This window comes from Podarcis pityusensis (assembly GCF_964106645.2).
Source record: "Podarcis pityusensis genome assembly, chromosome: 4".
NCBI classification, from domain to species: Eukaryota; Metazoa; Chordata; class Lepidosauria; order Squamata; family Lacertidae; genus Podarcis; species Podarcis pityusensis.
In genome coordinates, this window is record NC_138027.1 from 92,710,607 (window position 1) to 92,723,016 (window position 12,410).

Sequence of the window (12,410 nt, forward strand, 5' to 3'; positions counted from 1 at the left end):
TTCATCGGAGAAATGTTGAGGGGTATGGAGTTATGTGACCCCTGATCCAAGGAGATACAATGTTTAGAAGACATGTGAAGGCAGAGTGGGGTTGTTTTTTAATGTTTAATGTTTCATTATGTTTTTATATATGTTGAAAGCCATGCAGAGTAGCTGGGACAACCCAGTCAGATGGTTGGGGTATAAATAATAAAATGATTACTATTATTATGGAATAGGACATCCCTATTTTCATTGGTGAAATGTTGGAGGGTATGTATCCTGTGTACCACTGTTGGCCATGGTCGTTAATTTTTGAAATGGTATTAATTTTGTTTACTAATAAGAAGCACTGTGGTAAGTTTGACTAATTGTGAGTTTTCTCGCAGCAGGAGGCAACGTGTGTCCCTCCAGTGTTCTTGGACTCCTACCTTCCATTGTCCTAGCCAACATGGCTTTGTGGTGAGGGATGTTGGGCGTTGTAGTTAAACAGCTTCTAGAATAACATCTGGAGGGACAGAGATTACCAAGCCCAGCTCAAGAGTATGTTTATAGCTGAAAGAATTGTTGACACGCCCCCCTATATATATATATATATATATACACACAAAGAATACTTTTCAGAGGATACTTGAAAAAGAAATAAGCTTTCAATGTCCACACAACTCTTCTCAATGATTCTTCTCTTTGCCTGCATGTGCTGCATAGTGGGCTTGTGTTCGATTTAAAATGAGAAATGTTTGGATCAAACACTCACTCAGCAGCAAAGGTGCTTGGATGTACTAGGCAAATCACTATTTCAGTTTAAGATGTGTGAGGATCCGATCCCATACACCTCACTCCGACTTCCTTGGAGGTAAGCAACTCTGACACATATACAAAATAACTGTCACCCATATAGTCTTTATTGTACTCTAACATTATTTTGGAAGGCATTGCCCATGGAAAATATAGAAATAAGAATTTAAGGAGCATTTAAATATATTGATGACACATCATAATGGTTCCAGCAGAAGAACCTTACCATCATGTGCGCTTGGATTCACAAACTTAAATGTATTTAATTCCAGTGTTTCTGGTACTTTGGGTAGCTTTCTTCAAGAATAAACAAGTAAATATAATTACTCTAGAGTTAGAACACCCCTCAGATTTCTACAAAGAAAAGCCCACGTAAAGAACACCTTTTTGTACAAACAACAGCTGAGGTGGCAAAAATGGATTTACTGAACTACTTCAGACTGGTTCCGATCTCGATTCACATGGATTCTCCATATCATTTTTAATTTTTTTTAAAATACACTTGAAGAGAATTGGGCTGTCTAGGCTAGGCTAGCTGCATGTACCAGGACTTGTATTTTTTGAATGGAAAAGAATTCATGCAGTCAGATATATACTGTTCAGACACTGGTTTGGGCCAGGAAATGGGGAAATAATACTGAACAGCAAGTGAAGAGAGAGGTTTGCCAAAGTCTTTTTAAAAGAAGGTATTAAAGAGCCCTTTGACTATGACCAAACACGTGTGGAAGAGCCAATTTTACTGATCTTATGTCACTTGTTGCTCCACTGAAAAGAGGTCCTCTCTTAAAATTCAGTTGCCAACCACAGGTCTACCTGTGAGTTTGCAATCACCACTTACTCAACTCTGCATCCACAAGTTTTACAATCTAATTATTCCTATGTTTACTTTGAGGTGAGCCCCACCAAGTTGTGGCACTTATAGGAAAGTATCCTGAGATAACTCTCAGATAAATGTGTATTGAATTGTAGCCTTACTTGAGAGTAGGATCTGTTAAAATCAGTTGGATTTACTTATGAGTAAATATGGCTAGCTTTGGTCCATATATATACTTAGGAGCAAAAACTAACAGCTGCATCATTTCAGGTTTCAATGGGACTTACTGCCTGGAAGATCTCAGCCTTGAGTAGATGTGTTTTTGGACCAATGATTATTTTGAAAGTGAGCAAATATTCTGGTGGTCAACCTATTTTTTTACTTTCATTTTAAAGTTAGAGTGACATGAGTTGTGGACACTTAGATTGGTTTCATCATCATCACACACACACACACACACACACACACACATATCTTGATTTTCTCTTGCTAATGGATGCTATTTATTAAATTCTAAAGCTGCACACCTTCTTGCCCTCTTCTAAAACCTGGTTCAAAGCTCACATGTAAAAAAAATATGTTATACTTGGACACCATGCGAAGCAGTTTAAAATTATTCCTCAACTTTCTTTTCCACTTAGTTAGAAGAAAAAGTTCCAGGCTAGTAATATTACGGTGCAGTGTAATTTGATGCATGATGACTTGGAAGTAAGTTTGTGTCTTCCCAGGAAAGTTTATCATGGTTGCATCTTAAACACACACTGCTTTACATATCTTTCCTACCAGACAAATTAAAAGTACCATTTAAAGTTATGGAAACTATTTTTAGAAACAATATTCCTCAGGAATTTCTTTGAACTGCATGAAGTCACGTTAAGATATTTAGGATACAGAAAGCAGAAATGCTCATCAAGATACAAGGCAACATTTACACTTACTTTGCACATAAACTTTTTGCTTTGTATAAAATGGCACAAAATAAATTAAGTCATCTTATTTATTCATCGAGTTTAAGTGACTGAGATGACATCAGCACAAAAAAGAATGTTAAGCAAAAATATCTTAGCAATGTCTGGAATGCTAACATTTTCTCCATTTTTCTCAACAAAAATTGGCAACTTTTGCTAGCTACCATTATTTCCTCTTGGTATTTTTTTTTAGACGTTTTCTATACAGACTCAAAGGTAATCCTGGCACTTGAGCCCCGATCAACAGTTTGCTTTAGTGTGTATAATGTTGGTGGCCATCTTCCTCCCTGCTTTGGAGTCAGTGCTAAAAGTACAATGAAAAATGCGTGGCTAGTGATTATTTTGGTAACCATTCAAAAGTCAAAAGCAACTACAACATCGTGTTAACTTTTAAGAATCCGCTTTAGTTTGGACCCACGTTTCTAGCAGTTTATAATATTAAAAGAGATGTAAATGCTCCGTAAAAAAACAAACCCCATCAGACTTGTTGTTAAATGGTAAAACTTCGGTGGGCTTTGAAATTTGTACACGAACAATCAAAATGGACCGTTTCAAGCCAGCGGGATGTTTTAAGACTCTTTAATAGTACAAAACACGAGACTGGCGTAATTCTTTCCAGCTCTCCGGCATGACATTGGAAGTTGGAAATGCGCGTCCACAGAAGGAGGATTTCCCTGGATTAAGTGTTAATGTAAGGTTAACAGTTGACTCGAGTTTCCTGCAAGCTGCAAACTATGAAACCTTTCGGGGGGGGTGTTTTAAAGTGAGAATGGGAAGCCGATGCGATCGGGAAAACAATCACTTTGTTTTGGAGAGGGGTGGGGGATGGGGGAGAGCGAGCGAGCCCCCCGCGCTCGCATCTGTTTGTGCGCTCCGGCTCCTCTTTGTAACGCTCGCGCAGAGTCACTTTCTGCGTGATCTAATGAAGGCAACCGAATTGCTGCAGTCAGGGGAGGTAAGCAATGCCTTACAATGAAACGCTAACCGTGCGTGTAAGCAGCCGAGGAGAGAGAGAGGGTGTGAGTTCGTAGCGAGGTGGGGGGAGGGCCGAGCTCCCCCCCTTCCCCAAACCAGGCTCCTCCTCGCCCTGGCCAATCCAACAAAAACAACCGTGAAAGAGTGAATGGGCCACTAACGGGAGTGAGCAAACACAACAGGAAGGGGGTGGGAGCTCGATGCTAAAGAGCCACCACCGCTAAGCATCCCCTCCCCCCGCTTCTCTGCCTTCCTCTTGCAGGAGCTTAGCAAGCCCCTCCGCCTACCCCCCCCCCCCCATTCACCAAATAAAGAACCACCACCCGCCTCTTCTTCCCCCCACTCCACCCCAGGAGGGAGCTTACTCCGGAGTAACCTGGTTTCTCCTCCAGGCGCTGCGTTGTTACGCGCTGTAGCCACCCACGCTTTTGCAAAATGGGCCTTTGGTGACTTCGATGGGTGTGTGTTTTAAAAGAAACTTGGGACACAAAGCGTATTCTAAAAAGGAAGCCATGCCGTGCAGGCTGATTCCCAGCGCCATTGGGATAAATGGGTTTAGCCACCTCTACCCCTTTCTCTAACCTCAGGCACTTTCCGGGGAGTTTAAGGTAGCGTTTGGCACCTCATAGTTAGGATCGTGCTTGCAAGGCCGTTGTGCGCCGAAGGACCTTTTTACGAAAGCAACTGCACAGCAGCCTTCGCAAGTTTTGCGGGGCCACCGGCAAGCCTTTCTGAAGCCATCGCGAAGTTAACCCAGGAGGGCCTGCTTCGGGGCAAGAGATGCAGCAGCAGCAGCACCTCAACCCAAGGCACTTAATTCTTGCAAAGATGCTGCAGCGAAGCCAGGAGTTCGCCCTTCCCCTCGCAAGCGTTTCCCACGCTTCCAAGCTCGAGCATCGCTGGCAGTTGGGAGCACGAGCATCTTTATTATTAAATAAAACCTTCGAAACCGAGGGCGGAAACAAAACTGGAGGGGCTTGCGATTTCCAGATTCCAACTCTTGATCGGAATGTGCCTGGGCTTTATTTTTTATTTCCTTTTTCGCATCTGCGTTCATTCATGGAACCGGCACGTTTCTTGGGGAATGTTGCACTGGAGCAAAAAAGAAAAAAAAAAAAGATGCTGCTGCTATTTGAGCGCAGTCAATAGCCTTCTGCCACTGAATCGCCTCTCCCGCCTTAGCGTGGGAAGGGCGGGCGCAGCGGCGATAATAGTAGCAAGTAGTAACGGGAGGGAGGGAGGGGAGGGGCGTGGCCTCGCCGGGCGTGGGCGGGGCGGCCTCTCCCGATTGGCCGCCGCGGCGCTCGGAAGCACTTTGTTTTCTATGCTAATGAGGGCGGAGCGGAGGCTTGTGGATATTTACGTTGAGGCGGGAGCCGCCGCCCTTCATTTCTCCACCCCCCCTCCGCTTTTATCCACATGGTTCTCTCCTCTCTCTCTCTCTCCCCCCCCCCTTCCCCAGCTCGCCTGATGCCGCCGCCCTCCTCCTCCTTCCCGCCACTTCTATGAGGGGAGAGGGGGTGGGGCGGGGAAAACGGGAGCGGCGGTTGGTTGGTCGGTTGGCCGTGAGGTGTTCCTCCCCCTCCCCACTCCACCCACCACCACCTTTTACGCGAGAGCCCCCTCACGCGCCACAGCCCGCGCGGCGGCTACTGCGGCGGCCGCTTCTTCGGCTTCGTGAGGGGAAAGAGAGAGAGAGAAAGCGCGCTCTCTGCCTCATTGGCCGTGACTGGAAAGAGGTGGGTTCGGCCCGGAGAAGCGGCCGTGAGGGAACGAACGAACGCGAGGGGGGGGGCGGGGGCGGCGACGGAGATGGGAGAAGCAGCAGCGCATGGCGAGGCGGCGCGCGCGCGCCCCCCTCTCTCTCTCTCTGCGTGCGTAACGGCGGCGCCTCCCGCGCGACGGCTCCTCGCTCGCGCGCACGGGGGCGGGCGGGGCCGGAATGAGGGAGATTTGAAAAGGCCGCGCGGCGGCCGCTCGCAACTGCCGCCGCCGCCGCTCTTCCTCGCCGCTCGCTCAGGGCGTCCGGCGAGCAAGGAAGGACTTCGAGCGGGGAAGGTGCGTATGGAGGTAGTGGCTGGTGAGGGGAGGAGGAGGAGGAGGAGGCGGCGGCCCGGCCGGCTCGGGCCGAGCAACTCCTCGGAACAAAAGCGGGCACATGGGGGAGAGAGGAGGGGGAGCGGCCGAGCTCACCACGCGGCCGTTAGCCGCCTCAAGCGCGGTTCAAAAGTTTGGGGGTGGGGTGGGGGGCGCTTCCCCGCGTGGGCTTTTGTTCTGTGGGAGGGGCGGGGGCGGCGCCGTTGCCTCAGCGGGGCCCTGGCCGGGGCTGCGTGCGAGGCGGCTTAATCCCCCTCCTCGCCCGCTTTCCCTCTCGCGCTATTTCTTTTCTCCCTTCGGTTCCCGCCGAAAACGGGGGGGGGGGCGGAGAAGGAGCGCGTGTTTGAGGTAAGGGTCGCGGCGGGGGATGTAGGGAGCGGACAGCTTCCCTCCCCCGCCGCGAAGTCGCCCTGCGGTGGTGGCGGTTGTTGCGGGGCCGCGGCGGCGGCGCCATGTTGCCGAGGGGGGCGGGGTCGGGACATGGCGGCGGCTGCGCGTGCTGAGGCCGATTGTTCCCAGTTAGGCCGCGGCCATGTGGGAGCCGCCGTTGCCGCCGCCACCACCCGCGAGGGGAAAGAGGGAGAGACCAAGAGGCGGGAGAGGGGGGGGGAAGAAGCGCGGTAAGGGGGTTTCCCCTTCGGGAACAGGGGGCGGAGGAGAGCAGCGCGAGGGCGGCCCAGGCCTGGGGCATAAAGGAAGTAAAGGGACGGCGGGCCTGGCCGGCTCGCGGGAGGGGGGGAGGAGGAGGGGGCGCGCGAGAAAAGGGAAAATACGCCGCTCCAGTAGCCGAGCCCTGACCCGCCGCCACAGCGCCCCCTGGCGCCCCTGCTGGGCCCAGGCACCTCGCGGGCTCAGCACGTGCAAGCTCCGGAGAAGCCGCAGGCCCGGCTCGGGGGCGCCATTGTGCTCCCCATCTGCTTCCCGCCACCTTTACCCTCGCGGACCCCGCGCGGCTGCTGCCGCCGCCGCGCTCCTTAGGCGGCTCCCGCGCCTTTTTACCAACAGGTAGTTCTCCGAGAAAGGACCCGGGCTCTCCCGTGTGCGCATTGTGGCTCGGTGGGGCGGGGGAGGGGAAACACGCGACGGGGAAAGTGAGCCTTGGTTTTGTTTTCTTTGGGTGCTCAAGGCTGCTTTGTTTGCGCTCTCTTCGCGGTAGCGGGCCCGTGGAGGAGTTTGGGACGTAGGTTTTCATTTTATTTTATTTCCCACCCCCCAAGAGGAAAGTTTCCCTTTGTCTAAGGGGGTAACTTTCGACTCGCTGCATCTTTCTGGGTACTTGGAGAAATGGAACATGCACATGTCCAAGAAAGAGGGAATTGGTTTCATTGTGCTATCGAAAGACAGAGATGTGCTGATCCTCAGAGAAAACTATAGCTTACAGACTCCCAACTGCTTTAAAAAAGCTTCAGCTTAATTCAAATGGTAAGGTGTAAACAATTTCATATCAATTGGAGCAGGAAGTCGATAGTCACTTTTTTAGCTATGGGATTTTGAAGTCTTTAAGCACTTTGTTTCACAACAATTGCTATTTAATAATGCCTTGATACACATTGGTAAGAACATGCTCATGCATGGTTATTTAATCTCCTGTTTTCTAAAACAAATCAACAGCATCCCACTATGATAAAATTGCCTTCCACTTTACTTACACATTATGCTGGCCATAGTTCTAATCTTGGTAACTGAATTATTGTTCTTCATGATCATTTAGTAGTTTAGAGAGTGGTAGATGAAAAACCAACAGAGGTAGGCCTCATCTGGTGCAGATTTGTTACCATTGTTACTATTGAAAAACCTGCTAATACTGGATATTAATAGAACTTTTTTTCTTTTTTTGCCAGGTGAAGCTTTGGAAATGAGAACATCCTCTTCATGCCAGAGTAATGTCAAAGTGCTTACAGTGCAGGTAGTGATATATAGAACCTACTGCAGTGAAGGCACTTGTAGCATTATGCTGGCAACTGCAGCAAAGGTTTTGGAAAGTTACTCTGTAATGGCCGCCACATGGTGACTGCTTTTTGTTCTAAGGTGCATCTAGTGCAGATAGTGAAGTAGATTAGCATCTACTGCCCTAAGTGCTCCTTCTGGCATAAGAAGTTGTATTTTCACCTAGTCATTCACACTGAATAAAAAATCTAGTAATGTTTTGCAGTCCTCTGTTAGTTTTGCATAGTTGCACTACAAGAAGAATGTAGTTGTGCAAATCTATGCAAAACTGATTGTGGCCTGTTATTGTCTACATATCAACATTTTAATGATTTCACTTTTAAGTTAACATAGGTCTCCAGAAGAGCAGTCAAAACAGCTTCTGTAGCGCTAAAGTGCTTATAGTGCAGGTAGTGATTCATAATCTACTGCATTAGGAGCACTTGAAGTTCTACAAGCTGTAGAACCTCAGTTTCACCCAGATTTTTCCTGTGTTCTGCTTTTCTATGTGTCTGTTGAACACTGTACTCTGGTTAGTTTTGCAGGTTTGCATCCAGCTGTATGATACTCTGCTGTGCAAATCCATGCAAAACTGACTGTGGCAGTGAAAAATCAATGAATAAGCGATAGGTTGTACCCCTTTCTACACAGGTTGGGATAAGTTGCAATGCTGTGTGTGTCAGTGGTATTGCACTTGTCCCGGCCTGTTGAGGTTGGTGGGGCTAGAGCCTGGAACAACTTTCCTTCTCAGCTGATGGTCCTGGAGCAACACAGAACAGTTAGCAATGGAATAGTTTCCCATTGCTTGCTGTGTTTGAGTGGAGTAACATGGTTGTACTGTTCCATGTTTGTGGTATATCAATTACTGTTTTCAAAATTCTCCTTGTAAAATCAGTAAAGTTTTGCCACACAAAGCAACTTGCATAACCTGTAAATGATAGTGTTAAATAAATCACCAACTTTGTACTCCAAAATCAAAACAGGTGTTTTTATTTGTTACTGAAATTTAATTGATGTATTATCTACCATAGATACTGTGCCACAGCAGCTGAAACAATCGGACGTTTTCCAGTCCAGTTTTTCAAAGCACCTACCAAAACACATTACATGGGAGCAGTGGCACATGCTTGGCAGCCTTCCTATGTCAAGAGTGAGGAGAGAATGTCAGGATGGGGGTATGAAATATCCTCTCGTTCTTTGATATGGCTGTTAGAAGCCACTGCCTCAGCACATGGGTTCATAAGATTTAGTCAATAATTACATGCTGTGTGATATTTGCATGGATATAATTAAATTCCATAATATATGCAGAAAAAGTGCTGTTACAAGCTTCAAGAAAAAATAGTAACTTGCAAATACTGGTCATCCTTTATATCTTTTTTTGTATCTGATACTGTATTGTCATAAACTGTTAGAGGCCTTTACAGTGTTACCTTGGGTTACATACGCTTCAGGTTACAGACTCTGCTAACCCAGAAATAGTACCTTGGGTTAAGAAGTTTGCTTCAGGATGAGAACAGAAATTGTGCTCTGGCGGCAGCGGGAGGCCCCATTAGCTAAAGTGGTGTTTCAGGTTAAGAACAGTTTCAGGTTAAGAATGGACCTCCGGAACGAATTAAGTACCGTATTTTTTGCACCATAACACTCACTTTTTTCCTCCTAGAAAGTAAGTGGAAATGTCTGTGCGTGTTATGGAGGGAATGCCTATGGGTGGCATGCCTACGGATTTTCCTCCTCTAAAAACTATGTGCGTGTTATGGTTGGGTGCGTGTTATAGAGCGAAAAATACGGCACTTAACCCGAGGTACCACTGTACTTTTGTGGAACTTTGTAAATTTAACTCAAAACCATAGTTACCATCAGCCAAAATTTAAATTGTTGAAGTCACAATTTAGACTATGGAGAGTACCTCAAATAATAAAATTTACCATGTACGTAAGCTTAATTTTATAACTACACTAAAAGATGGAGCCATGTCCAAAGTAGTTTTAAATGCTACAATGAATTTTTAAATTCCTCTTAATTAAGACTTTCCTTAATTACTAAAAGTACATTTTCCTTTGCAATGAAAAACACTGAAATAAAGTATGCTTAGATACTAAACTACTGTGAGTGCAAACTAACGCACAAGAAACTGGCATAAAGCGAGCTTGTGTAAAGCTACTTAAACTTGCACCACATCAAAACCCTGCTGGGCAGTGAGGTTGCTTGCAGCAGCTCCACCTAAACCTTGCAGAAGGAGAACTAGCTTTTAGCATAGTGTTTAATGCTGAGTTGCAGTGTCACGTTAACAGAGTTGAACAAATCTAGGATCCAGCCTTTCTCCCCTGGAATGTCCCCTTTTAGGGGCTTACACTAGCCTCTGCTGTGCCAGATCAAGCAAGTTACACCCATGTATCCTCCACTAATCCAGGGTTGGAGACTTGATGCTAGTTGAGCGAGAAGCATTCCAGCTCTTGAAATCCACTTCATCCTAAAATCATCCCACCAAATATTGAATCAGGATTATCCCCCTGATCTTGTAATACAACACATGATTCTTCCGTAATTATTTAGGATTGGATTGCTGCTTACAGTTTTCTAGCCATGTGGAATGTGTGCATGTATTGACCGCAAGTTCTTTGATAGGTTTGGAAGCATTACTAAAACAGTCCCAACTATAATTTGACCTTGCTGCTAATACTCAAATTTATATTACGCACCCTTAACTGCAACTTGACTTAAGGTCATTTGTGGTTTGGAGCTTTGCTTTTTCAAGGAAAAAATGCCGCGTGTGTGGCAAAGGTAAAGAGTGTTAAATGGGATGTTGGATAAGTAGTGATGTGAATAAATCGCTCTGTATGAAATAAACCATAAATCATTTTGAGTATACTAGGTTTAGGATTAATTAAATGGCAGCATACTTTGAAAGTGTAGATCACTAATTATTTAAGGTAGTTGGTAAACTTAAGGACGAAAAATTTACAGTACTTGGATAGGTGCTTTTCTTTGCTGTTCAATCTGGGAGCAAGTGAAGCAGATGCAATGTATTACTAGCTTGGTGGTAGTTAACCTAACACTGGATTAAGGGTATTCTCTTAATACAGAATACATAAAGTAATTCCTTCTCGGTATGAAAATATGAAATACTATCACCTCTTGCTGTACGTAACATACTTAAGCAAAGTATCTTTGTTGAATTTAATTGAAACAACTGCATTTGTTAGCGTTATAACATTCTAATAGTTATTATATGGTATTTAAATTGAGGGGAAATAAACTTTAATAGAAAATCTGTTGTGATTGCATGCTTAAGTTATAGAAGATTCAAAAATAAACATTTTATGTTTTTACCTAATGGGTTTATGTATGAGCAATCCTAGATTTTTAGTTTAAGGCAGCACTGTACTCTGGTAACTCTGGTATTTGCTTAAGGTTCTGGCAAAATAGAGAAAGTGGCATTGCAACAGTATGACACTGCTTTGTCCCTTATTGTCCGCATGTCTGTTAGATTATCTTGGCAATGCTATGACCAGTGAAACAGAATACAGTGGTACCTTGGTTTATGAACTTAATCCATTCCGGAAGTCCATTCTTAAACCAAAGCGTTCTTAAACCGAGGCATGCATTCCCATAGCAGCGGGCTACTCAGTTTACAAATGGAGCACACTCAACAGGAAGCAGAACATGTTCTGCTTCCAAGGCAAAGTTTGCAAACCATAACACCTACTTCCGGGTTTGCAGTGTTCTTAATCCAAGTTGTTCATAAAATAAGCTGTTCTTAAACCTAGGTACCACTGTACTTTTAACTGCTAGCATATCCCCCTCAAAAAAGTCAAAGGGAAGTTGTTAATTAATAAGATGTTGATTCTAAATCAACTTGAACAAGTGGGCATTCTAACTGGTTGCTACAAGTAACCAACCAGGCACTCTAGTTGCAGATAAATAGCCTTCATGCTACTTTCAGTCAGGCAAAGGAACTATGCAAGTTCACTTTATTGAACGCTAAATGTCCAAATAAAAATTCAGTTCAGGGCTATATTTGCTAACAAAATAATGCTTATTCAATAGAAACTTAATATATATATGTCTTTGAGTTGCATTTCCTCCATCCCTATTAGTGTTGTGTAAAAAAAAAAAAAAGCATAATGTCATGTATGATAGTAATGGGTACAGTTTAAGGGATTTGTAGGTAGGTATTTTTAAACTACAGTGATACTTCGGGTTACAGATGCTTCAGGTTACAGACTCTGCTAACCCAGAAATAGTACTTCTGGTTAAGAACTTGGTTAAGAACTTTTCTTCAGATGAGAACAGAAATCGTGCGGCGGCAGCAGCTGGAGGCCCCATTAGCTAAAGTGGTACCTCAGGTTAAGAAGAGTTTCAGGTTAAGAAAAGACCTCCAGAACGAATTAGGTTCTTAACCTGAGGTACCACTGTAAACAGTTGTGTTACATTAAGACAATTGGTTCACCTAACCATACTTTTTACTCCACTGTAGCAGCGCTCTAGTCTCAAGCAGAGGAGTGTTCTCCAGCTCTAAGATGCTTCTTAAATGGGAGATAACGGGAATTAAATCTGGAACCTCATGCACATAAAGCTTTTTCTCAGGCTATGCTCAGATTCAGCATCTGCTATGCCACTTGTATTTTGACAATCTCACTGCCATGCCATTTTGCTGCTGGAAAACATGCTACTAAAGAAAAGACAAATTTGCAAATGGTTCTGTTGCCATCAAATTATTGCTACAATTTATGCAGTACACTCAAGTCAAAGGTTTTTACTGAAGAAAAAACATTTAATAAAATAGTTAAATTTATACCCAGCTATAAGTATTTTGACACCACATCAGTGTCCAGCATCCTAAGAAGATG

General features: G+C 45.0%; 1 protein-coding gene across 9 annotated transcripts in view; it reads left to right on the top strand.

The window, feature by feature from the left end:
* The first annotated feature begins 5,485 nt into the window (after positions 1–5,485).
* The window catches only part of LOC308475860 (uncharacterized protein), a 228,793-nt gene continuing 221,868 nt past the window's right edge, over positions 5,486–12,410 (top strand). For 5 of the 9 annotated variants that reach the window (XR_013985408.1, XR_013985409.1, XR_013985410.1 and 2 more), the window contains exons 1-3: positions 5,488–5,592; positions 7,473–7,537; positions 8,589–8,732. The gene's annotated coding sequence lies outside the window, so the exon portion shown is untranslated. Of the gene's footprint in view, positions 5,593–7,472; positions 7,538–8,588; positions 8,733–12,410 lie in introns of all 9 variants that reach the window. The other 4 variants (XR_013985406.1, XR_013985413.1, XR_013985414.1 and 1 more) reach the window with 4 other exon arrangements.